Genomic DNA, 25,213 nt, shown 5'->3' on the forward strand with positions numbered 1-25,213 from the left:
AGATACGTCGTTCAAAGTTCTTCATATTAGTGAAGTGAAACCCGAAATTCCAGACGTAATGGCGCGAATTTGAAAAAGGAAAACAAACAAATATAGAGTCAATGATAACCGGGTTATACAAAAGTTGGCACATCGAGCCTTATAATAACTACATGGCCAATCGAGCATGATAATAACAATGGTTGTTATCATGTCAAAATCGGTGCGTCTGTAAAACAAGCTTTGAAACCTTTTGCACTCGCAGGTAGCCAATTTTCAAGCTGCCTTAACCCATGGATGAACCTTTGTCCATGCACCTTTACCAGTACAAATAATTTAATTACCTTCCAAAATTGCAAGACCCTAAAAGTCCACTTCAGGCTTGCTTACTGACTTAAACTTGACAGGAAATACGTTCAGAGCAAGGCCCTACAAGCCTGGTATGTGTAAATAAAGTTAAAAAGAATACGACGGATAGGAAAATCAATAGAGAGGCGATCGCTGCGGAATGCCTTTTCTTCGTCTCCGCTTCACAAATTCTGTTGTGGCCGTGCAGCCCAATTTCTTGCACCCCACGCCTCCGCTCGCACTCGCTCCTGACGAAGTGTGGAACGCCATGGTGTTGTCCAGAGTCGTATTGGGCGATATATGGCCGCCCTCTTCAAATTCCTTAAGCCCTCCGACTGTGCAAACAGTAAATATTTTGAGAGTGATAAGCAGTTAATCCAAAATATTATAGACTGCTTATGAATTTATCAAAATGTAGTAATGGACTGCTCAACAATTAAAATCAAAATATTATGGACTTTTTTCGAAAAGTCGGGCAAGATTAAACATTTAATGGGCCACTAAACCAGAAATCATATTATGGACATTTTCGGAAAAATCCAGCAAGATTAAATGTACATTTAATGGGCTACTAAACCAGAAACCAAAACACTATACACTGCCCAAAGATTTCACCAGAATATTATGGAATCTTAAACGAGAAATCGAAATAGTGTCTACTGCTAAATAATTTGTCATAATCTTTGCGGACTGCGAAAAAAATTGTCGAAAGATTAAGGACTGCTAAACATTTTGTAAAACAAAAAAGAAAAAAGAACATGTAATGTTAAGTAATTAACCGAAACTGCTAAACAATTTGTCAAAAGATTATGAACCACCTAAGAAATTCGTCAAAAATGTTACAGACCGCTAACAATTAACCAAATTTTCTGGACATATAAAGAATTAGTCAAAATTTCATGTACTGGTACACCAGAAGTCAAAATATTATGGACTTCTAAACAAGAAATCAAAATATCAGACTGCTGAACCAATTCATCAAAATATTTTGGACTTCTAAACCAGATATCAAAATCTCATGGACTACTGAACCAATTATTCAAAATATAATGGACTATTCAACAAAATATTGTGCTCTATTACTGCCGATTGTTGTTCTTTTCTGAAAAACAGATCGACAATAAGCAGATTTTGTCTTTGTCGCATTTTCTCAACTTGCAAGCCACGGAGCAGAAGCGATAAGGCTCTTGTAAGCTTCTTTCGCAGGTGCTGCAGATGTTTCCAGATCGTTTGAAAGGCCGAGTCCAATTTATACTTCAGGACTTCATATATTCTCTGGATCCGTGAAACGCCGAAGCTTTGAGTGGTTTGAGCAAATTTAAGCTCAGCCATTAGTGTAGCTCACCTGAACATATGAGCAATCGATATATTTCTCCACATCGTGATAGACATATCTCCGAATCTGCGAGCAGGGAAATCATCATTTCATTAGCAAGATAACCGTTGAATTACGGGGACAATTAGAGCAGAGGAGAAGAATTTTTTTACCTTGAGCCGGCGGTGGCTCTCGTCAACTGGCACGCAATGCGAGCAAATGCTCCGGCAGCAGTCCAGGCAGAAAAAGTTCTTCTCGTTTTTCTTTGCAGTCTCATGAGTGGCGCAGGGCATGAAGAATTTGTCTGTGAGAAGAGCATCCAACCAGGCCGGCCTTTCCTCCTTCTCGCAGACCACAAACCCATCCTCAACACACACAATTCATGCACAATTCCAATCATTTTCACACATTTGGCTCTTGCGGCGGCGCCCAATTGTTACCCCTATGAAACACAGACAAAAACACAAACGAAAACACAGACGAAAACCAGGAAATTTTAAGATCTACAAAGCAGACAGGAAGCATTTACTCACCATGTTTGTAGCCCCCTGCGTGTTGTTGTCGCTGGGAATCTTGTTGTATGCCGCTGCTTGTGATTATGATGGCTGTTGCAATTCAATGCATCACACTCACAAATATAGCTGGGTGGGTATACATGAGAAGGTTCAAAGGGAGGGAAGGAAGCAGTGAGATTAGGGTAAAGGTGAGAGGGCCAGGGAGCGAATTAGGGTTCCTTTCATCACCCTTTTGCCTTCATTATCCTATATATATATATATATATTGCTCGCCAGCGGCCCAGCCCCGCCCATCTAGCTACTCTTTTTCATAAATATGAACTGATCCATACAGAACTGAAAATGTGAGGTTCAAGGTGGCAAAGATGTTTTCAAACTTAATGAGACTGAACTTATTTATTTTTACCAATTTGTATTAATAATAATTTTAATAATAGAAATAAGGAAATTAAATAAATAGTGATTATTTCAATATTCCTAAGGGATTTAGTCAAACGTGACAAGGAATAATTATTTAAATAATGATTTAATAATTATTTCTAGAGAAAATTAAATAAATAATCATTTATCTAATTATTCTCATGGGTTTTTTTTTATTTAGATTAGAAAATAATTTAATAAGAGTGGTTTAGTAAATTATTTTCCACAATGAAAGTGATTTTACTATGGTAAAATCCACCTGGTTAAATCTTCATTATCCGATATATATATATATATATATATTGCTCATTTGTCCCTCTTGGTACCCGTGCCCTAGTACCCCACCCATCTAGCTACTCTTTTTCATAAATATGAACGGACTATGTGACCTCTTCCACTCCATACACAACGGAAAATGTGAGGTTCGAGGTGGCAAAGATGTTTTACAGAACGGAAAATGTGAGGTTCGAGGTGGCAAAGATGTTTTCCAAGGTAATGAGACTGAACTTATTTATTTTTACCAATTTGTATTGATGATGAGGACGACTAATGGCCCCTTGCAATATAGTGCTGTTATGTTGAATGTTGTTACATAGCTGTTATATGGTATACGTTTTTAAGCATTAAATCAAACATGGCTTTTTTTTCTTTTTCTTTTTTTTACATGGGATGATGTGTAATAAATGAGTTAACTGTAAAATTGAAAATGAAAAAAAATATTAGTTAATTATTTATATAAATGGATTATTATAAATGGATTATTAATGAAAATGTATCTGACAAATAAATAACTAAAACAGATTAAACAATTTGAATTTGAAAATGAAAAATAATATTAGTTAATTATTTATATAAATGGATTATCAATGAAAATGTATGTGACAAATAAATAACTAAAACACACTAAACAATTTGAATTTGAAAAGTATAACGATAATTTAGTTATCTTGTTTGAAAAAATCAGGAGTGAATTATTCAAACTAATAAATAAGTTAAACAATTTGAATTTGAAAACTAAAACAATAATTTAATTATCTTATTTGATACCTCAGTTTTAAAGGAGTCAATTATTCAAGCTAAAATAAAAATTTATTTTTATCAATTATATATATATATATGTAGAGTTATGGTTCTGGCCAACGGGTGAGATTAGGTAACATGGGAGAGAGGGTCAAGATTGAAAACCAAATTTAAAGCTAAAAGATATATATGTTTTCCAATTTTTTATAACTAATTTTATTTAGTTTGTTAATATTTTCTATTTTCATTTTAAAAAAATATGTAATTTAAAGGATTATAATAATATCAATAAAGAAAATATATTTTTTTAGAATAATAATTCTTATTTTACCAATAATTTAATTAAATAAACTATTTTAAAATTAATTTCATAAGTTTACATAACTTTTTAATTATTAAATTATTATTTTCGTGGAGTGGTGGAGTTAAAAAACAGCCTAGTGGATCTTGTGTATATATCACATCAGTAGATTTTGTGTATATCACTCGATTGAGATATGTGTGCCATATGTTGGTTATGTTGATGGGGCTAGTCATAGTACTCATAACCTTTCCTCCACACCATGGGCTATATATGCTTTGAGTGGCAAGTTAGTGAGTTTACAAGGGATTTATATTGATCTCTCTACTAATAACATGGTTGAGTATAGAGCAGTGATGGAACTATTTTCTAATGTTATTTCTCATCGTATTTGTCGTATAGTTATTAGACTTGACTCACAACTTGTAGTACTATAGTTGACTAATGTCTATTAAGTTAGAAGTCTAACTATACTTCATATGTTCTTAAGGGTTCACCTTCTAGAAAGACATTTTTATTATAGGCAATATCAACACATTTACAGAAGTCTAACTACATTGACAGAAGCATTGGCTAATCATGTTTTAGACACATATGGCCACATGGCCTTGCATACAAAAAAATATACATGCAGTCAAAACATGGCTATATAGCCTCCAAGTTGAAAGAAAGAAATTGCTCATGATAGAAAGAAATTGCATGAGCCATATTGAACAGTAGTTGGTTGATACAACTAGGCACGCTAAAAGTATGATGTTGCGGTCACATAGGGATCATATTGTCCTTAGTCTCAACTATTCCCTAGGTCTATCCCTTCATGTGTCGCTCAACCTCTACAAGAGTCTCAGCCAAGATCTTGCAATACCTCTCGTCCCCCTGTAGCAACATGTACTCCAATTGGTTCCTATTGTGGGTCTCCAACATGTTGAAGATAGGATGAATTCACGGGTCGAATGATTCCAACGTCTGCATGTAAAAATCGATAGTTAGTCTGAGATACATAGAAAATACAAAATAAATTGTAAAACTTAAAAATAAAAAAAAATGATCAAAATGCTTTTTTTTACCTATGGCACCCCGTCGCTCTCCATCAGGAATCACGAGATTTGGGTCTCCATGGAAATCCATCCTAGCATATGGATAACCTTTAATCATATTGAGTTGCATGCGTAACCATGAGAAGAATACTGATGTGAAACTCATAGATGATGGACCTTCATGTATGGATATGAAATCCACCCATCTTCTCATTTGCGGGACTCTCAGATCTAGAAGCTCGAGCAAGATATCTTATGGTCAGAGTAATGGAATCTGCTCCAAGGCAAATGAAATTAGAACGGAACCATAACCAAAGCTTTTCAACCATCCATCCTTTGCCTTGGTAAGTTATTCCTTCATGTTTGCAAGTACTCCCTCGCTCAAGTTGAATACTATCGGCTCTATGCAATCTAAAGCATATTACATTTGGGACCAGTTATCCAAATGTAGGGTAGCACTAACAACCATCTAGAAATGATAAACATGATTGTCCTCAAAGGAAAACAAACCACATCCTTTATCTTGATTTTCCCATCTTTGGTTGGTTGGGATCAAGGTATATAGTGTGTACTGATATAGTCTTTGAGAGTCTCTCCATCCCTTCCCAAACCACATAATGAGACAAGGGCACCTTTCCTCAATAAACCTGTCAAGAAATAGTTATCTTCCACCTGTATGCTAAACATATGTGCTCCAAGCCTAAAAGCGTGTGTCTAAACATACCATGCTCGAACAAAATAATATAATAACTCCAACTATTGCCTCATCCCAAGAAGAAGAAAAAAATCAAAAGCCCACAGTTTCTCAATGCCTAGATGGTGGCTGGATCATTAGTTGCATTCATGTATTATTCTTCGTGTTCACTTTCTCTGCATATCAGATCCATTTTGTTTCGATGGAAACCTAAAACATGACAAGAAGAATCATTAGAGTGAATCATATGCAAAAAATTGAGAGAAATTTGAGTGAAACAAGAAAAACAAATTTTTGAAATGCTTCGAGCAGACCCTACTAAAGGGATACATTGTGTTGCAGTGCCCTCCACAATGAAATTTTTTTCTTGCCCAACGCACCTTTCAACATTGTTGTGGTGTGATGGGGCTAGGGCGAAAAATTAAAACCCTAGGTCACCAAAAATTAGAAAAAATATGCATGAAATGAAAAATCAGAATAGTTGAAAGAAAAAGGAAGGTGAGATTTCCTACCTGGAAGTGACGATACTCGAAATGATCCACCGAATTGGCCGCAATCAACTGTAGGAAATCAGGGGAAAAAAGCACTTAGAGCTCACTCACCATGAGGTAAAATGTAAAATGGTAAAAATGGAATTATTTTTTTCCTATTTATGGTCATTTTCATGATTATTTTATTCATATTTTATTATTTTGACCTAAATATGACCTAATTTTACCATGTATAAGATATTTTTAATTTTTTTGTGATGTTCTGAGCAGGTTAACCACTGTTTAATGTATTTTATGATATTTGAATAAAAACATATCATTTTGACCAAAGAGCATACTTTTATCACTTTTTCATGCTTTGTAAACTTAGGAAAAATGAACATCCTCGAGTCCTATTTCAGCTCTTTTTCAGACTCCAAAAATATGAAAATATTGTTGAGCACTTATATTTTCGAACTCGTTAAAGTAAATGAAAAGATGTCAAATCAGTATAAGTTTAACCCTTTTCCTGGACTGAGATAGACTATTTACGAAAAATGAATACCTTAGTCGAGCATGGATAAGAGGTTCTCTTGAGTATCATTTTCTACCCTTTCAAACTCAAGGGGCTATTTACAAAAAAGGAACCTTTGGAGTTTTCTTTTTCACCTCTTTTTCAAACTATCTAAACATGAAAAAGGAGTCAAGTTTCACCTTTTATGGACTCGTAAAAACATCAAACATAGATGGACTTGTCGAACATGACAAGACCAAACCACTCCTTCTTAAGGTTCATTAAAAATACTCAAAGGTATTTATCTGAAGGATGAACTTACAATTCAATCATATGTTATCCTCCTAAAGCTTGTCAGAAACAAAGAGGTACTAACTAGAAATGGTTGGGGAATTTGAGAAAATAGGGTACTTTATTTATTAATGGTAGCGAGTCGCTCTTGAGCATGACACTCTTCCACTTCATCTTCGTGGTTGTTGGGTTGGGAAATTTGCTTGTATTTTTGGTTCAACACACCATATCAAAGCCTCAAATTTCATTTTTGGATCAATTCTACCAACTCCATTCAATGTCATTAATATGTTCAAGAGAATTCAATCAGTTGATATCTGCTATGATACTCTTAAGAATTCATTACATGCCTGTCGTTCTTGAATCAATTCCACATTAGCATAATTTTGTCTCAAATCATGATACTCATTTCGTGTCATTGATGGGGGATACATCAAGGCCCTCATGTGATGAATTTCTTCGTGTCGACATTAGTTCATTATCTAGGAAGTTGACTTAGAAACTCCCTTTGGTACATTGGAGCTTGCATACATCAATGACAAGTTTCCTCTCCCTCGGAAATATGTTTTCATCATTGGCCTTTGACCAAAATATTTTCTCTGGTGTTCGACTTCAACTCATTCATTCACACCATACAGATTATACTATAGTACCTTAAGAGCCATTAACATCATTGGTGGTTTCTCTCCTGTTTGTTAACGGCTTACATCTTTGGCCGACAATCAGATTGTGTCCACCATGTTCGACTTCAACTCATTTATTTGCATGGTTAGATTCATAAGTTGGATGATCGAGTGAACGAGATAGAAGACCTCGGGTCTAGTTTCATCCATCTGGGATGCTCTTTCAGAATGAATGCAAGATTATGAAGTATGATGGCTATGATCATATAGATAGTCATCTAATCATGAGTCCACAATTTTTCATCATTGGATGAGACTTCTTGATCATTATACATGTAACGTTAGCTTATGTGTTGAGCATGGGTATGCCTCCCTCAACAAAAATATCATGATGAAAATTTATTATAATAGATGATGATCTCGAATATTTTTTCTTGATCTGAAACTTGTCACAAGGTAAAGCACTTCAGTCATCAACTAATTTTTCTAACTTTGCGCTTTAGGGGGGAATATCCAATAGGCCATTTTGTCGCATGTTGTCAATAGGCCTACAAACCAGATCAATCCACATCCATGAACATTTTTTCATCATCCTTACACAAATCCATAAACATGAACTTTCCAAAAAGCCTGAGTTCCTCGGTCTCACCAATCAAAATTAGTGTTTTAAGCCCTAGTGCACCCTATCCCTTTAGCAACTTGCATTCAACATTGGGTTCTCCTTTCGACACCAGCCCTAGTCAACATTAGTTGCTCCTTGATGGGCCTGTGTTCATTCTATAAATTTGGTAAAATTAAAACGATTTATGAAGCTTCCTCTTCCAAAAGCTTCCATGGGTTGTCTTAACCATTTACTATGGATAAGAGGCTTGATTCCTATCTAATCCTACCTTGGATACTTCACCTCTTATCCCTTGAGCTCATCCTCCCATCATAAGTGGATCTCAAGCTCATTATGGTAAATCCTAAACTACAATCCCTCTCCTATAAATTTACTGCTATCCATAACAACAGGGTTGGTTTTTAGAGACTAATCATGCCCTCATGCTGCTACCTTGAACTTAACAGAATCATCATCTTCATGTATTAGGGTGCTATTAAGGTGTGCTTTATGACAAGGAAGGAAAAGTCAACTTGGGGAGAACTCTACAAGATCAACTATTATTCTTGGTTTTAAACTCTCTCCTATTTCTATGAACACAAAGAGTATCTTGTTTTCCTATATGAGTTGTGTTACATTCATATATTTCAATCCCTCACTGATTCATTGAATAGAGTAATTGAATTATGCTACATAGATGTTGTGGATCCTTGGCTTGTTTTGATTGGATATGCAGGTTCCAATTATAACATTCGGAGCTACGATTGGAGCTTACAAGAAAGGATGAAAGTAAAGCTTGTGACAGATTCCAAGTAATCCTCTTTCCCATTCTTCAATTTCTCTAAGGAAAATTCTATATTCTTTGATTTGTATTGTTCTATACCATTCCACTAGGTCTGGGGAAGATACTTTTGTCTACAATCGTAAACTCCATATAATAGGGGTCAAATAGAAGCAAATAAGAGAATAATGAAGAATATACTGGAGGAGGTTATGGATATTATCCTTACCATATTAACATTAAAAGAAAAAATGTAATAACATAGTCTAAAAGGAAGAGAAGCCGAAGTAAGAAAGGCTCACAAAATGTTGATATGGAAGTTGAAAATTCTACTATCCCTCAGTCAGTAGCATTACAAATTACTAAAAAATTAGTGAATAGCAAAGGAGTTGGCTTAAGAGGAACCATCCATTTTCAAAGAGCAACCTTTAATGATGCATAATTCCCATTATTATAAGGAAGAGATAAAAATTTAGATAAAATATATCCATATAAGAATAGGAAAATAACTTGAAAATAGGCTTCAGAAGTGGAAGTTTAGAGAATTGGACCCTTGGACTGCTTAAATTTCATGTGCCCATTGAAGATGTTCTTTATCACTTTATTTCAAAGAAGGATCTACAAAATATTAGATTAAAAATAAGAATAAATGAACTTAAAGGTGCATTGAGCCATAAACCTTTGTTTACGAAAACATTATCCATTGTTACTCTAGACCAAGGACATCAACATGGGTAAAAAATACCACCAAATTGCTTAGTGGAGTGAGATTATATGTGTTGGGAAACATCAATAAGTGGCTAAGTACAATACTAGAAGCCTAGGAGGCTAGTTCAAATTTTAGGAACCTTTCACAATGGGTGTCCATTTTAATATAATATTTGCAATAGGATTTGATACATGATGAATATTTTTATTAACATGATTTAAGTACCTATGTTACAGGAGTGTCAAGTTTAAGTGATTTCCATAAAAACCAACAAGTTTACCTTCAAATTGAAAAATAAAATAACTTAAAGCAAGATGGTTGGCAAAGATACAAATGCTAGAGATTTAATTTTCAACGGTACAAATATTAATGACAAAGGAAATAAAGCATTCCTTAAGGCACCCAAAATTGTTGAAGGGAAAAAATTAATAAGAGAGTCTACACTTACAGCTAACTAGTAACTGGAGATAGAATTGAGTGTAATTAGACCTTCATGGGTCATTGAGTTTGAAAATCTCATTAATTCTCTAGAAGAAAAAATTGAGTGATGGTTGGTTACTTTCATGAATGATGATGAAGGCCACTTAATATCAATTGAACATTTGTGCTATATATATATATATATATATATATATATATATATATATATATATATATATATATATATATATATATATGAGTTAAGCAAGACATCATGGCTCTTGCAAAAAATAAATACATTAAAAAATGGCTTGAAATGTGGTTAAGACAAATCGTTAATCTAGAATAATGGTCAAGAAATGGTTGTCCTAGAATAGTTCAAAGTCCCAAATATATATATGTGAAGATCTCAATGCTAAAGTGGAGGAAAGATAAAGACATCGTGAAGTCAAATTTGTATCCCATGTTGTAGTGGAGATACACTCTGAAAAATGTGGAGACTTGGGGGGCTTCCAAGATGAAGCCTTTTAAGGGAATACTTTCTCGTTTAATTTTTTTTGTTTTTTGCTATATATTGTAAAATAGTTTTTTTATTATTTCAATATGTAATGTAGTGTACCTATCTAGATTATTAGGACTAGAACTAGAAGATCAAGAACATAGATTTTTTAGCTATTATATTATATGTTTTGATACCAAAATATGATCAAACTCTTCATTTTTGTATTACAATGATGTTTGGTTCTATAACATTTCCTAATATAAAATATTACTGTGAGCTAATAATAATAATAATCTTATATCTTAGCCTAGTAATAATAAATAATGTATTAGAAGGCTATAATAATATTTGATATTGTCTAAATCATACCCCATTATTGGAATTGAAAGTTTAAGCATGTGAAATTTTGGCTTTTTTTGTGAGTATTAAATTTATTGGTCAAATCAAAATGTTCATCATTAAATTGCATTTTTTAATGTTCAAATGAATTTAGCACTCTAGAAAACAAGGCACTTGGATTGTATGGACGCAAAAACCTAAACTATAATTTTCTCAATTTCAAGTTAAATTTTAGGTAAACTTGATAAATAAATCTTCCTAAAAAAGGCCAAAGAATCTATTGTTTAGACTATGGGTTATAAGAATGTGCTTTATAGCCTCATTTATATAGTCATGATTCATCCATTTGTATAACAAAACAATATATAATAATTAATTTAATATTTTAAATACCTTCATTAATTTTTTTTATTGGTTTTTTTATTATTTTCCTAGCAAATGCTCCGGCAGCAGTCCAGGCAGAAAATGTTCTTCTTGTTTTTCTTTGCAGTCTTATGAGTGGCGCAGGGCACGAATAATTTGTCTGTGAGAAGAGCATCCAACCAGGCCGGCCTCTCCTCCTTCTCGCAGACCAAAAACCCATCCTGAACACACACAATTCATGCACAATTCCAATCATTTGCACACATTTGGCTCTTGCGACGGCGCCCAATTGTTACCCCGATGGAACACAGACGAAAACCAGGAAATTTTAAGATCTACAAAGCAGACGGGAAGCATTTACTCACCATGTTTGTAGCCCCCTGCGTGTTGTTGTCGCTGGGAATCTTGTTGTATGCTGCTTCTTGTGCTTATGATGGCTGTTGCAATTCAATGCATCACACTCACAAATATAGCTGGGTGGGTATACATGAGAAGGTTCAAAGGGAGGGAAGGAAGCAGTGAGATTAGGGTAAAGGTGAGAGGGCCAGGGAGCGAATTAGGGTTCCTTTCATCACCCTTTTGTCTTCATTATCCGATATATATATATATATATATATATATATATATATATATATATATGCTCTCTTGGTACGCCCCGCCCCGCCCCGCCCATCTAGCTACTCTTTTTCATAAATATGAACGGATCCATACAGAACTGAAAATGTGAGGTTCGAGGTGGCAAAGATGTTTTCAAACTTAATGAGACTGAACTTATTTATTTTTACCAATTTGTATTCATAATAATTTTAATAATAGAAATAAGGAAATTAAATAAATAGTGATTATTTCAATATTCCTAAGGGATTTAGTCAAATGTGACAAGGAATAATTATTTAAATAATGATTTAATAATTATTTCTAGAGAAAATTAAATAAATAATCATTTATGTAATTATTCTTCATTATCCGATATATATATATATATATATATATATATATATAGATATATATATATTGCTCATTTGTCACTCTTGGTACCACTGCCCTAGTACCCCGCCCATCTAGCTACTCTTTTTCATAAATATGAACGGACTATGTGACCTCTTCCACTCCATACACAACGGAAAATGTGAGGTTCGAGGTGGCAAATATGTTTTACAGAACGGAAAATTTGAGGTTCGAGGTGGCAAAGATGTTTTCCAACGTAATGAGACTGAACTTATTTATTTTTACCAATTTGTATTGATGATGAGGACGACTAATGGCCCCTTGCAATATAGTGCTCTTATGTTGAATGTTGTTACATAACTGTTATATGGTATACATTTTTAAGCATTAAATCAAACACGTCTTTTTTTTCTTTTTCTTTTTTTTACATGGGATGATGGGTAATAAATGAGTTAACTGTAAAATTGAAAATGAAAAATAATATTAGTTAATTATTTATATAAATGGATTATTAATGAAAATGTATCTCACAAATAAATAACTAAAAAAGATTAAACAATTTGAATTTGAAAATGAAAAATAATATTAGTTAATTATTTATATAAATGGATTATTAATGAACATGTATTTGACAAATAAATAACTAAAACAGACTAAACAATTTGAATTTGAAAAGTATAACCATAATTTAGTTATCTTGTTTGAAAAAATCAGGAGTGAATTATTCAAACTAATAAATATGTTAAACAATTTGAATTTGAAAAGTAAAACAATAATTTAATTATCTTATTTGATACCTGAGTTTTAAAGGAGTCAATTATTCAAGCTAAAATAAAAATTTATTTTTATCAATTATATATATAGAGAGTTATGGTTCTCGCCAACGGGTGAGATTAGGTAACATGGGAAGGCGCAAAGTCGGAGGGTCAAGATTGAAAACCAAATTTAAAGCTAAAAGATATATATGTTTTCCAATTTTTTATAACTAATTTTATTTAGTTGGTTAATATTTTCTATTTTCATTTTACAAAAATATGTAATTTAAAGAATTATAATAATATCAATAAATAAAATATATTTTTTTAGAATAATAATTCTTATTTTACCAATAATTTAAGTAAATAAACTATTTTAAAATTAATTTCATAAGTTTACGTAACTTTTTAATTATTAAATTATTATTTTTGTGGAGTGGTGGAGTAAAAAAAATAGCCTAGTGGATCTTGTGTATATATCACATCAGTAGATTTTGTGTATATCACTCGATTGAGATATGTCTGCGCTTTTGGTGGTGTAAATCTTATTTCACAAATAATTTAACTAATTAATTCATTTTCAAATTAAGTTCATACGTTTACCTAACTTTCGTAATGTATATCAACGCGGAGTGAATTATGGCATTAAATTATGGCACACATTTGAAATGTTTCAATTTCACATTTGTTTTTAAATTTATTTATTATATTGAAGTTACTTTTAAATTTAATATCTGGGCAAAGATGTTCTCCATGATAGCAGGAGAGTTGAATTTTATAGTTTAAATAAAATTTTAATACTTAATTTGCAAAATTAATATAATGAACCTGAACAAAGGTCCACAACATGAACCTGTGGTCAAACTACAAGTTGTTGGAATCATTAATGCAGGGTATGTCTCATGATCGATTCCCGCAATTAACACCAATTCATTATAATTTATAGTCGATCATTCTCACTTACAGGGGACTTGGTAGTTTAAAAATGTAGCGGCAAGAAAACGGCGGATCGACGGGTAAGGGGAGCGGGGTGCGGACGCCGCGGGCCACAGGCCGGGGGGCGAACTGAGAGCCTGAAATTAGGGTTTCTATTCTAAAACTACAGAGATGCACGTGCTCATCGTCTTACCGACCTTAAATAGATATTTTAAAAATGAGTTGTCGAGCACGGCCGGTAAATATCTCCGGCAGCGCTGATAGCGACGCACATGGGCTCAAAATTCCAAATTTCAGCACCCCTGGGTTGAAAAATGCAGCCGCCCATTTCAAATTTAAAAGAAAAAGCACCCGGTTTTTTTGAGGTATAAAATTTGATGATGTAATGTAATCTTATTTTATTATTTCCACCATTATTTTATAATTTCCTTAGGACGCTCATTTTATACATCAAAAAAACCCTAATGCACTTGTTGTGTTGAAAAATTTGTTTCTGAATCAGGAGACTAATATAGTTGCTCGATATCCTACTTACTCTAACTTGGTTATGATTCTTTCCTCCACCAAGACAAAAAATGACGTTATGGTGGCCACTAGGAATAAAGACTACAATAATGTGAATTCCTCAACTGGTCAAGCTACTGATCAACTTGCTAGTTCTACCGCATCTCCATTGGGATCGATCCTACTCCAAATTTGTTTCCTATCGAATTGAAAATTAAGTCTCCCAAAGGCGTTATCCATAAATCTGCATTCAACCCTCGTGCAAGAGATGATCATAATTATAACATAGTTGAGTATCTAGCTCAAGCTCCTTCAGTTATGTCAGCGCTCGAGGTGTTACAAAATTGTCCTGCCCAAAAGAAGGTTTTACTTTCCACAATTATATGTGTTGATCCCTCATATTCTAATCTTGTAGTTTTTAACCATGAGAATTATACGCCTCGACTTCTAGCATAATTATATTTCATGATTCAGGTTATCGTTCGAAGTAAGACCATCCATCGCTCCATTGTGGAAGAAGGATCTTCCACGTGTATTATGTCACTTTCTTGCTGGAAGGCCATTGGCTCTCCCCAATTAAATAAGTCACCAACTACTCTAAATGCTTTTGACGGAAGAGGATTCAAGCCTTGTGGAATTTTGAATTCATTATAAGTAGAATTAGGTGGCAAGAAGGTGTTGGTAGAATTCAAGGTTATTGATAAACCATTAGATTATAACCTTCTACTAGGTTTTACATGGGTTTATGCTATGGCTATTGTTGTTTCAACATATTTCAAAATTATTGTTTTCCCTCATAATGGAGGTATAGTAGTCATTGATCAACTCACTTTATTTGCCACGAGTTCTCAAGTTATTGGAAGCACCCCTGTTGTAGGAGAAACCCCACATCCATATCAACATGTCGAGGTGGGATTTCTTAAGGATTCTTCCCTCCTGGGAACCTTTTTCCTTCCTCCTCCTCTTCCTCATTCTCTTCCCAAAAACTCTAATCCAGTGTCCTATGTCAACATGATATATTGTTGTACTACTCCATCTGATCCTTGGATAGTGCCAAATGAATAAAACATTGACACTTTTGGTGACTGAATGCTTCTTAGTCCCATTGATCTCGACAATGAAGCCATCTATTTGTCTTGTGCAACACATTCTACTCTCTCCTCTTCGATCAATTGGGTTTATAATTATTTATATTTTGACACATCCTCTGATCCCTTCTCTCGTACATTTTCTACTTATAAGAGCATCATAGAGATCATGATGTTGGATGATGCACCATAGGATGACCATCACCATCGTTCCTCCTTTCCATATTCCTCCAGGGATAATCTTAGTGAAATCTATTGGACCAATGTAGTTAATATGTCTGTGAATTTTGTATCCATCCATGATATAGATTATGAGAATAATTTGTCAAATATTGAAGAGACTATCCTTGTTGATATTTCAATAAAACCCAATATTGTTGATAATGTACATATTGGTGCATTCTTCTCTCCCAATGAGATTAAGACTTTTAAATCCCTTTTCTAGGAATTTAGAGATGTTTTTCTCTTGGACTTAAGAGGAGATGTTAGGTATTGATCCAAACATTGGTGTACATGAAATCAAGACATATCTTGATGTTAATCTAGTTCGGCAGTGCCTCCGTCTGGTCCATCCATAGAAGGTTGCCATTATTAAAGCCAAATTTGAAAAACTTCTACGTGATAGTTTCATCTACCTACTATCTCTAACTAATTGGGTATCCAACATTTTTCTTGTCATGAAGAAACGGGGAACAATTCGTGCATGTGTCAATTATGGGACATTAATCATGCTTATCCTAAGTATAACTATCCTACCCCGTTCATTGACCATATTTTTGACGAATGTGATAGTTATGAAATATTTTCATTTATGGATGGATTTTTCGACTACAATCAGATCAACATTTTCCCATTGGACCACCATAAAACTACATTTATTTTTATATGGGGCACATTTTCATATCAAAATCTCCCTTTAGGATCGAAAAATATTGGGGCAATGTTCCTGAGGGAAATGAATTATGCCTTCCATGAAATTTAACACATTGTACAACAATATTTGGATGACCTGCCTGCTCACTCGAAACATCAGTTTGATCATCTAATGCATCTTAGGGCTATATTTTTATGTTTTCAACACTATAACATTAGGCTAAATCCACACAAGTATGTGTTTTGTGTAATCTTTGTTTGAATTCTTGGTTTCATTGTTTTGAAGCATGGAATTTGTATCGACCCATTGAAAGTCCAAGCGATCCTAGATCTTCCTTCTCCTTCCTCTCTTCTTCAGCTTCAATGACTCTAAGGGAAGGCTAAATTTCTACGAAGATTTGTTCCCAACTACGTTGCATTAACTAAAGGATTTACTCGCTTGTTAAAGAAAGGGGTTCCCTTCCATTGGGATGAAATTTCCCAAAAGGAGTTTGATTCCTTGAAATACTTTTTTATTCAAGAATCATTGTTATATACCCCGGATTACCAATGTGATTACCTCCTATACCTTGCCACTACATTTACTACCATCACTATGGTATTGGTCCAAAAGGAAAATGTAAGGACCGAAAATCCTCTCTATTATTTGAGTCATAATATGAATGATATCGAGATCAAGTATACTCACATTAAAAAGTTAACTTTGGCGGTTGTCCAAGTTGTCCAAAGGTTTCATCACTATATCCTTCTTCGCAAGACCATGGTTTTTTTCGACTACAACCCCATGACATACATCTTGTCACGACAATCATTGGGGGGTGAGTACTCCACATGGATTGTATTCCTCCAGGAGTTCGATTTGGAGTTCATCAAATCCAATTCAAAGAAATCCTTAGTCTTTGCTGAGGTGATATGCGACCTTCATGCTACTAAAACTGAAACAATGTCTGACAATGAAAATTATATTACAAATGAGTCATTATTCCTGATCGATTAATATGAACCATGGTATGGAGAAATTATCATATATCTCCAAACCCATACTTTTTGCCTCGATACCTCTTGCTTTGACCAATGACGTATCTGATATCAAGCTAAAAACTACATTATAATCAACAACACCCTTTATTGTTGTGGTATCAATACGATTTTTCGAATGTGCCTCACCCATGAGGAGGATGTGAAAGCCATGAATGAATGCCATGTTGGGGCATGTGGTGGACATGTGTCTTATTATGCCACGACACAAAATATTTTGTGTTGGCTACTTTTGGCCTACTACATTTCGTGATTGAATCCTTACAGACCAAAAGTGTCATGCCTGCCAGATATACGATCATAAAACCCATGCTCCACCCGCTCCTTTGCACCATGTTATCATCGTTGGACTTTTTTCGAAATGGGGCATTGATTTTATGAAATGTAACACTCACTTAACCAGGGGGCATGTCTACATCATTACAGAGGTAGACTATTTTACCACGTGGATCGAGGCGATGCCTACATACAAGAACACGAGTGAAGCAACTGCTTTATTTTTCTTCAATCATTTCTTTGCAACGTTTGGTGTACCACAGGCTATAGTTATAAACCATGGGAAACATTTCCATAATCACATGGTGTATGAACTAATTGCTAAGTTGGGCCTCTCCCATGAAAGCTCAACTCCCTACTTCCCTCAGGTGAATGGGCAAGTTGAGGCCATCAATAAATATTTGAAAAAAATTCTTCAATGCATGATAGGGATCCAAAAATCATATTAGCATCTTATTCTTTATTCAACCTTATGGGCATATCAAACTTTTGTTCAGACTGCTACCAAGTTCACACCATTCCAATTGGTATATGTTCTGGAATAAATCCTTCCTATTGAGCGTGAAATTCCATCTCTGAAACTTTTTGTTGAGCTTCTCCTTTCCACTTCTACAGAAGAAGAGTGTCTCTTACACTTGACACGCTTAGAAGAAACCCGACATGATGTCGCCATGGCTAATGAGGCCCATAAGAAATGCGTTATGGCACAATATGACAAGAATGTCAAGCCTTATGTCTTCTCAGAAGGTGACATTGTCTTGTTGTATGATCAAGAGTCTAATAAGTTAGGATCGAGGAAGTTCGAGCCAATGTGGCTAAGCCCATACATTGTTAAATATGTTCTTCGTAAAGGGACCTACGAGCTTATTGATTTCGATGAAGTTCCATTGGCACAACCTAGCAATGGGTTGTACCTTAAAAAATACTATGCTTAATTTATTTTTATGTATTTCACTGTGTACATGTGTAGAAATTCCTTGTAGATTCAAACTGTAGATTGTAATATGCTAAAACAATTGACTTGAATCTACTCTACTCATCAACATAAAAAATAAACAATTGATGAAATCATGAAGCATAAAAGAGAAAGAATTCAATCTCGCATAATACAATAATCTTCTAGGGAAAGGCACAGTTAAAAACCATTGTTTGATGTATATTGAATTTATCAAAAAATATGAGAAGATTACAATGCTTTTCTCAAGCCCAACCAACCTCTACACTATCTCTATCTATCTCACTACTTCACAAACAAGCTTCAGCCAATACTTAGTGAAATATACTGCCTACCAAGCTCCTATTTCCTTGTGCATATTCCTAGGGAATTATCCCATATATAATTGGGAAATTACACAAATATGAATTAAGGAATCATATTAGGCTTTCCTCTAATTGCGTGCACCACCTGTACAATTCAGATGATTATACAATTGATAATACATTGTCCTTGAACTCCAATCTCAACTAGGTATTTCTCTAATCCGACAGGTATGAGTTAATTATAAGTGACTCTTTAGTTTATTGGATGATCAGCGTTGGTTAGACCCCAGTACTATAGGTTACACCCCACTACTAGGTCTCCCACCAATTCCTCCATCAATTAGAACTAGTTTAACTGAATTTAACTCAACCAAGACTCCTAAAAAGTAGGAAACACTCTACATGACTCTAGTTAGACTCCCAAATCGAATCAACTGAGCCAACTAAATCAAATTAACTTAGTTAACTATTACAAGTTGATATGAGAATTGGAATTACAATTTAATTCTTATGTTAATTCAAGGACAAAATTAAATTAGGATTTTATTGTTGCATTTTCAACAACATGCTGTATATAGGGTGTGTTGAGTGTGTTTCATTGTGTTCCTTTCAAAGTTTCTTACGATTTCTATTAATCATGTTTACATTTGGTTTGCATATGTCAGCTTCCTTCAACCATATGTTGGTTATGTTGATGGGGCTAGTCATAGTACTCAGAACCTTTCCTCCACACCATGGGCTATATATGCTTTGAGTGGCAAGTTAGTGAGTTTACAAGGGATTTATATTGATCTCTCTACTAATAACATCGTTGAGTATAACGCAGTGATGGAACTATTTTCTGATGTTATTTCTCATGGTATTTGTCGTATAGTTACTAGACTTGACTCACAACTTGTAGTACTATAGTTGACTAATGTCTATTAAGTTAGAAGTCCAACTATACTTCATATTTTCTTAAGGGTTCACCTTCTAGAAAGACATTTTTATTATAGCCAATATCAACACATTTACTAAAGTCTAACTACATTGACAGATGCATTGGCTAATCATGTTTTAGACACATTTGGCCACATGGCCTTGCATATAAGAAAATATACATGCAGTCAAAACATGGCTATATAACCTCCAAGTAGACTAATCCTGATTATGCTCATGATAGAAAGAAATTTCATGAGCCATATTGCACAGTAGTTGGTTGATACAACTAGGCACGCTAAAAGTATGATGTTGCAGTCTCATAGGGATCATATTGTCCTTAGTCTCAACTATTCCCTAGGTCTATCCCTCCATGTGTCACTCAACCTCTACAAGAGTCTCAGCCACATTAAGATCCTGCAATACCTCTCGTCCCCCTGTAGCAACATGTACTCCAATTGGTTCCTATTGTGGGTCTCCAACATGTTGAAGATAGGATGAATTCACGGGTCGAATGATTCCAACGTCTGCATGTAAAAATCGATAGTTAGTTTGAGATACATAGGAAATACAAAATAAATTGTAAAACTTAAAAATAAAAAAAAATGATCAAAATGCTTTTTTTTACCTATGGCACCCCATCGCTCTCCATCAGGAATCGCGAGCTTTGGGTCTCCATGGAAATCCATCCTAGCATATGGATAACCTTTAATCATATTGAGTTGCATGCGTAACCATCAGAAGAATAATGATGTGAAACTCATAGATGATGGACCTTCATGTATGGATATGAGATCCACCCATCTTCTCATTTGCGGGACTCTCAGATCTAGGAGCTCGAGCAAGATATGTTATGGTCGGAGTAATGGAATCTGCTCCAAGGCAAATGAAATTAGAACGGAACCATACCCAAAGCTTTTCAACCATCCATCCTTTGCCTTGGTAAGTTATTCCTTCATGTTTGCAAGTACTCCCTCGCTCAAGTTGAATACTATCGGCTCTATGCAATCTAAAGCATATTACATTTGGGACCAGTTATCCAAATGGAGGGTAGCACTAACAACCATCTAGAAATGATAAACATGATTGTCCTCAAAGGAAAACAAACCACATCCTTTATATTGATTTTCCCATCTTTGGTTGGTTGGGATCAAGGTATATAGTGTGTACTGATATAGTCTTTGACAGTCTCTCCATCCCTTCCCAAACCACATAACGAGACAAGGGCACCTTTCCTCAATAGACCTGTCAAGAAATAGTTGTCTTCCACCTGTATGCTAAGCATATGTGCTCCAAGCCTAAAAGCGTGTGTCTAAACATACCATGCTCGAACAAAATAATATAATAACTCCAACTATTGCCTCATCCCAAGAAGAAGAAAAAAATCAAAAGCCCACAGTTTCTCAATGCCTAGATGGTGGCTGGATCATTAGTTGCATTCATGTATTATTCTTCGTGTTCACTTTCTCTGCATATCAGATCCATTTTGTTTCGATGGAAACCTAAAACATGACAAGAAGAATCGTTAGAGTGAATCATATGCAAAAAATTGAGAGAAATTTGAGTGAAACAAGCAAAACAAATTTTTGAAATGCTTCGAGCACACCCTACTAAAGGGATACATTGTGTTGCAGTGCCCTCCACAGTGAAATTTTTTTCTTGCCCAACGCACCTTTCAACATTGTTGTGGTGCGATGGGGCTAGGGCGAAAAATTAAAACCCTAGGTCACCAAAAATTAGAAAAAATATGCATGAAATGGAAAATCAGAATAGTTGAAAGAAAAAGAAAGGTGAGATTTCCTACCTGGAAGTGACGATACTCGAAATGATCCACCGAATTGGCCACAAACAACTGCAGAAAATGAGGGGGAAAAAGCACTTAGAGCTCACTCACCATGAGGTAAAATGTAAAATGGTAAAAATGGAATTATTTTTTTCCTATTTATGGTCATTTTCATGATTATTTTGTTCATATTTTATTATTTTGACTTAAATATGACCTAATTTTACCATGTATAAGATATTTTTAATTTTTTTGTGATGTTCTGAGTAGGTTAACCACTGTTTAATGTATTTTATGATATTTGAATCAAAACATATCATTTTGACCAAAGAGCATACTTTTATCACTTTTTCAGGCTTTGTAAACTTAGGAAAAATGAACATCCTCGAGTCCTATTTCAGCTCTTTTTCAGACTCCAAAAATATGAAAATATTGTTGAGCACTTGTATTTTCGAACTCGTTAAAGTAAATGAAAAGATGTCCAATCAGTATAAGTTTAACCCTTTTCCTGGACTGAGATAGACTATTTACGAAAAATGAATACCTTAGTCGAGCATGGATAAGAGGTTCTCTTGAGTATCATTTTCCACCCTTTCAAACTCAAGGGGCTATTTACAAAAAAGGAACCTTTGGAGTTTTCTTTTTCACCTCTTTTTCAAACTATCTAAACATGAAAAAGGAGTCAAGTTTCACCTTTTATGGACTCGTAAAAACATCAAACATAGATGGACTTGTCGAACATGACAAGACCAAACCACTCCTTCTTAAGGTTCATTAAAAATACTCAAAGGTATTTATCTGAAGGATGAACTTACAATTCAATCATATGTTATCCTCCTAAAGCTTATCAGAAATAAAGAGGTACTAACTAGAAATGGTTGGGGAATTTGAGAAAATAGGGTACTTTATCTATTAATGGTAGCGAGTCGCTCTTGAACATGACACTCTTCCACTTCATCTTCGTGGTTGTTGGATTGGGAAATTTGCTTGTATTTTTGGTTCAACACACCATATCAAAGCCTCAAATTTCATTTTTGGATCAATTCTACCAACTCCATTCAATGTCATTAATATGTTCAAGAGAAGTCAATCAGTTGATATCTGTTATGATACTCTTAAGAATTCATTACATGCCTGTCGTTCTTGAATCAATTCCACATTAGCATAATTTTGTCTCAAATCATGATACTCATTTCATGTCATTGATGGGGGATACATCAAGGCCCTCATGTGATGAATTTCTTCGTGTCGACATTAGTTCATTATCTAGGAAGTTGACTTAGAAACTCCCTTTGGTACATTGGAGCTTGCATACATCAATGACAAGTTTCCTCGCCCTCGGAAATAGGTTTTCATCATTGGCCTTTGACCAAAATATTTTATCTGGTGTTCGACTTCAACTCATTCATTCACACCATACAGATTGTACTATAGTACCTTAAGAGCCATTAACATCATCGGTGGTTTCTCTCCTGTTTGTTAATGGCTTACATCATTGGCCGACAATCAGATGGTGTCCACCATGTTCGACTTCAACTCATTTATTTGCATGGTTAGATTCATAAGTTGGATGATCGAGTGAACGAGATAGAAGACCTCGGGTCTAGTTTCATCCATCTGGGATGCTCTTTTAGAATGAATGCAAGATTACGAAGTATGATGGCTATGATCATATAGATAGTCATCTAATCATGAGTCCACAATTTTTCATCATTGGATGAGACTTCTTGATCATTATACATGTAACGTTAGCTTATGTGTTGAGCATGGGTATGCCTCCCTCAACAAAAATATCATGATGAAAATTTATTATAACAGATGATGATCTCGAATACTTTTTCTTGATCTTAAACTTGTCACAAGGTAAAGCACTTCAGTCATCAACTAATTTTTCTAACTTTGCGCTTTAGGGGGAAATCTCCAATAGGCCATTTTGTCGCATGTTGTCAATAGGCCTACAAACCAGATCAATCCACATCCATGAACATTTTTTCATCATCCTTACACAAATCCATAAACATGAACTTTCCAAAAAGTCTGAGTTCCTGGGTATCACCGATCAAAATTAGTGTTTTAAGCCCTAGTGCACCCTATCCCTTTAGCAACTTGCATTCAACACTGGGTTCTCCTTTTGACACGAGCCCTAGTCAACATTAGTTGCTCCTTGATGGGGGTGTGTTGATTCTATAAATTTGGTAAAATTAAAACGATTTATGAAGCTTCCTCTTCCAAAAGCTTCCATGGGTTGTTTTAACCATTTACTATGGATAAGAGGCTTGATTCCTATCTAATCCTACCTTGGATACTTCACCTCGTATCCCTTGAGCTCATCCTCCCATCATAAGTGGATCTCAAGCTCATTATGGTAAATCCTAAACTACAATCCCTCTCCTATAAATTTACTGCTATCCATAACAACAGGGTTGGCTTTTAGAGACTAATCATGCCCTCATGCTGCTACCTTGAACCTAAGAGAATCATCATCTTCATGTATTAGGGTGCTATTAAGGTGTGCTTTATGACAAGGAAGGAAAAGTCAACTTGGGGAGAACTCTACAAGATCAACTATTATTCTTGGTTTCAAAGTCTCTCCTATTTCTATGAACACAAAGAGTATCTTGTTTTCCTATATGAGTTGTGTTACATTCATATATTTCAATCCCTCACTGATTCATTGAATAGAGTAATTGAATTATGCTACATAGATGTTGTGGATCCTTGGCTTGTTTTGATTGCATATGCAGGTTCCAATTATAACATTCGGAGCTACGATTGGAGCTTATAAGCAAGGATGAAAGTAAAGCTTGTGACGGATTCCAAGTAAGCCTCTTTCCCATTCTTCAATTTCTCTAAGGAAAATTCTATATTCTTTGATTTGTATTGTTCTATACCATTCCACTAGGTCTAGGGAAGATACTTTTGTCTACAATCGTAAACTCCATATAATAGGGGTCAAATAGAAGCAAATAAGAGAATAATGAAGAATATACTGGAGGAGGTTATGGATATTATCCTTACCATATTAACATTAAAAGAGAAAATGTAATAACATAGTCTAAAAGGAAGAGAAGCCCAAGTAAGAAAGGCTCACAAAATGTTGATATGGAAGTTGAAAATTCTACTATCCCTCAGTCAGTAGCATTACAAATTACTAAAAAATTAGTGAATAGCAAAGGAGTTGGCTTAAGAGGAACCATCCATTTTCAAAGAGCAACCTTTAATGATGCATAATTCCCATTATTATAAGGAAGAGATAAAATTTTAGATAAAATATATCCATATAAGAATAGGAAAGTAACTTGAAAATAGGCTTCAGAAGTGGAATTTTAGAAAATTGGACCCCTGGACTGCTTAAATTTCATGTGCCCATTGATGATGTTCTTTCTCACTTTATTTCAAAGAAGGATATACAAAATATTAGATTAAAAATAAGAATAAATGAACTTAAAGGTGCATTGATCCCTAAACCTTTGTTTACGAAAACATTATCCATTGTTACTCTAGACCAAGGACATCAACATGGGTAAAAAATACCACCAAATTGCTTAGTGGAGTGAGATTATATGTGTTGGGAAACATCATTAAGTGGCTA

General features: G+C 34.6%; 1 pseudogene; it reads right to left on the reverse strand.

The window, feature by feature from the left end:
* Positions 1 to 462: 462 nt before the first annotated feature.
* The window catches only part of LOC149194380 (protein RGF1 INDUCIBLE TRANSCRIPTION FACTOR 1-like), a 29,578-nt pseudogene continuing 4,827 nt past the window's right edge, over positions 463 to 25,213 (reverse strand).

Source organism: Pinus tabuliformis, chromosome 2_2 (genome assembly GCF_031772625.1).
Source record: "Pinus tabuliformis cultivar Carrire ecotype Pingquan chromosome 2_2, CPIR1, whole genome shotgun sequence".
Lineage (NCBI taxonomy): Eukaryota > Viridiplantae > Streptophyta > Pinopsida > Pinales > Pinaceae > Pinus > Pinus tabuliformis.